The sequence below is a fragment of the Eptesicus fuscus genome, chromosome 1 (genome assembly GCF_027574615.1).
Source record: "Eptesicus fuscus isolate TK198812 chromosome 1, DD_ASM_mEF_20220401, whole genome shotgun sequence".
Classification (NCBI taxonomy): domain Eukaryota; kingdom Metazoa; phylum Chordata; class Mammalia; order Chiroptera; family Vespertilionidae; genus Eptesicus; species Eptesicus fuscus.
This window is the reverse complement of record NC_072473.1, coordinates 91076225-91079808: the sequence shown is the minus strand read 5'-3', so window position 1 is coordinate 91079808 and position 3584 is coordinate 91076225. Positions and strand designations below refer to the sequence as shown.

The window sequence follows — 3584 nt, the reverse complement described above, 5'->3', positions numbered from 1 at the left end:
TTTAGGTTTCTTGCTATCTTTCTTTTTTTTTTTTTTTGGTGTGGCTTATTTCTTATCACCTATTTGTTCATTGTTGCTTTTATTTTGTAATGAGGCTGACGAAAAGCTCATACTAGCAATGGGAGATTAGTCAGTTCTACCATTTTCCTATTGCTCACTTGTACTTGTATCCTTCATATTATCTTCATTCAGGCTGTGGTTTATCTGTAGAAATCTTTTCAAGCCACTTTTCCATTTGGGGAGGATTGGTTTAGTTAAAACCAGATGCCATAATCTGTAAATTTGCAACCTAACATAGAAATTGCATAACTTGGAATAGACCAAAAATAAAATGAAAGAGGGTGGGCTCCACTATGAACCCTTCTGTGTTGTGGAATTCCCACTTTGGAGATAACTGGTTCATTGCATTGGTTGCATTTTACAAATGAGACAATGGAGGTAATGACAGGTGAAGAAACTTATTACAGGATACACAGCTACTGGTAGTATGTGATGGAGACAGGATTCAAATAGGTCTCTTTGACGCCAATGCCCACGCTCCTTCTATTATGACCAAAAGCTTTTGACTGATTCAAAAATATACAGTTTCTGGTTTCAGACACCAAAATGATGGAAGATTGCTAAATATTATTCTCCCAGCTGAGGGCATGTTTCTCTCTGAATGTTCTATGGCACAGTAGGAGTTAGGACTAGAGGGAACATGTGGACATAATTGGACTCTACCAGTAATTGACTTACTATGTGCAAGACAGATACAGAGCTGAGCACTGGATCCTCCCCACAGTCTTATGAGATAGCTTCTGAATGTTACTTCCATTTCAAAGATGACAAAATGGAGCAGGTGGCCATGCTGGCATTCCAAGTAAAAAAAATGGAATGACTCCTAAACCTGGAATACATTGTGTTGCCTGTAGCCCATCTGCTTCATAGACAATATTGTTATAGTTAGCACATAGTAAGAATTAGCCACGTGCCAGGCACTGTGACAACTGCTTTCCATATATTATATCTCATTTAATTCTCATAACAGCCTCACAAGAAAGTTACTAGAGTAGTATCCCCTTATTCGTGGTTTCACCTTCCATGGTTTCAGTTTCTCATGGTCAATCATGGCCCAAAAATATTAAATGGAAAATTCCAGAAATAAACAATTCATTTTTTAAAAAATTGTGCACCATTCTGAGTAGTTTGATGAAATTTTTGCCATCCTACTCTGTTCCACTCAGGAGGTGAATCATCCCTTTGTTCAGTGTATCCATACTGTATGCACTATTTGACCCCTAGTCACTTAGTAGCCCTCTTGGTTATCAGATCAGTTATCAGTGAGAGGAAGAGAGACAGAGAGAGGCACATTTACACAACTTTATTATAGTATATTGTTGCTATAATTGTTTTATTTTGTTATTTTTTATCTTACTGTGCTTAATTGTAAATGTGTTTTTTTATTGATTTTTAGAGAGAGAGGGATAGAGAGAAATACCATCGATTGGCTGCCTCCTCCATGCCCCCTACTGGGGTTCGAACCAGGGGACCTCTTGGTTCATGGGTCAATGCTCAGCCACTGAGCCACACCGTCCTGGCACTGTGCTTAATTATAAATTAAACTTTATCATAGGTATGTATGTATAGGGAAAAACATGGTATATGCAGGGTTTGGTACTGTGTACAGTTTCAGGCATCCAAGGAGGGTCTTGGAACATATCCCCAGCGAATAAGGGAGGGAAACTACTGTACTAGACATCATCCTCATTTTATAGATGCAGAAACTGAGGCTCAGAGAGGTTAGGGAACTTGTTCAAGGTCACCTGGCTGCTAGCAAGTGGCAGATCTTCCACCAGCCTGGCATCTCTTCCATCATTGCTTTGAGTAGGAAATGGACAGAATCTCAGCAGAGCCAGCCTTTCTTACAGAGTCCACTATTCATGCTGTCAGCATCTCCTCACTGAGCAGATGGAGTCCAGAGAGGCCTCGAATGGTGCCAGCCTGTGGACTGCTGCCAGTCCAACAAGAAAATAAATTGAATGTTTAGAAATGTTCATAGAAATTTGATATTGCTGCAACATCCAAGTGATGTTGCAGCAATATCAAATCATTTTTAAAAAATTTTACAAAGGTATGTGTTCATGACAGATTGGAAATTTAAAAAAGATATAATCTCCTTTTCATGAAGATGGCACCAAAAGTGAAGAAGGGAGCACCTGCTCCTCCCAAAGCTGAAGCCAAAGCAAAGCCTTTTTTTAAAAATATATATTTTATTGATTTTTTACAGAGAGGAAGGGAGAGGGATAGAAAGCTAGAAACATCGATGAGAGAGAAACATCGACCAGCTGCCTCCTGCACACCCCCTACCAGGGATGTGCCCACAACCAAGGTACATGCCCTTGACTGGAATTGAACCTGGGACCTTTCAGTGCGCAGGCCGACGCTCTATCCACTGAGCCAAACCGGTTTTGGCCAAAGCAAAGGCTTTGAAAAGCAGTGATAAAAGGCATCCACAGCCACAAAAAAAGATCCACACCTCATCCACCTTCTGATGGCCCAAGACACTACGGCTTTGAAGGCTGCCCACATATCCTCAAAAAAGTGTCCCCATGCCGAAACCGGTTTGGCTCAGTGGATAGAGCATCGGTCTGCAGACTGGAAGGTCCCAGGTTCGATTCCGGTCAAGGGCATGTACCTTGGTTGCGGGCACATCTCCAGTAGGGGGTGTGCAGGAGGCAGCTGGTCGATGTTTCTCTCTCAGCGATGTTTCTGGCTCTCTGTCCCTCTCCCTTCCTCTCTGTGAAAAACCAATAAAATATATTAAAAAAAAAAAAGTGTCCCCAGGAGAAACAAGCTTGACCACTATGCCCTCATCAAATTCCCCCTGACTACCGAATCAACAACCATGAAGAAGATAGAAGACAACAATGCACTTGTGTTCATTGTGAATGTCAAGGCCAACAAGTGCCAGATCAAACAGGCTGTGAAGAAGCTCTATAACATTGACGTGGCCAAGGTCAACACCCCGATCAGGCCTTTGGAGCGAAGAAGGCATATGTTTGGCTCCCGACTATGATGCTCTGGATGTTTCTAACAAAATTGGGATCATCTAAACTCACTCCAGCTGTCTAATTCTAAATATAAAAATTTTACACTGTAAAAAAAACCTCTATCATTCACCACAGATAGTTTGAAAAGCATTGGTATAGATAAATCCTGTCTATTATCCATGTCTATGATCTGTCATTTGAGGGCAGGACTGGTCAACTCCAAGCCAGAGGAGTGATGAGCTGGTTTCCAAAGGATTATGGGAATGCCTTGATTCACCCCAAGTTGAACCTGATGCTGAGGGTTTGTGAAAGACAATAAAGGCCTGATCTTCTTCCTCTTGGGAGGTATTCAAGAATGATACAATTGGCTTTAAATGATAATGATGGTGGCTTTAAAGATGCAGCATCATTTTTATTTCAAGGGCTTCCTCCAGGAGCTCCAACCAACAGAAGGCATTGATATGCTGTCTTGTCCATCCAGAGATGCCACTGCTGTCCTCAGTTTCAGTAGCATTGCCATCTTTCCAGATACAACTGGACATGACCTCATTA

At 41.5% G+C, this 3584-nt stretch overlaps 1 pseudogene; it reads left to right on the top strand.

The window, feature by feature from the left end:
- Nucleotides 1–2170: 2170 nt before the first annotated feature.
- On the top strand, nt 2171–3095 carry LOC114228143 (60S ribosomal protein L23a-like; annotated as a pseudogene).
- Nucleotides 3096–3584: the final 489 nt, after the last annotated feature.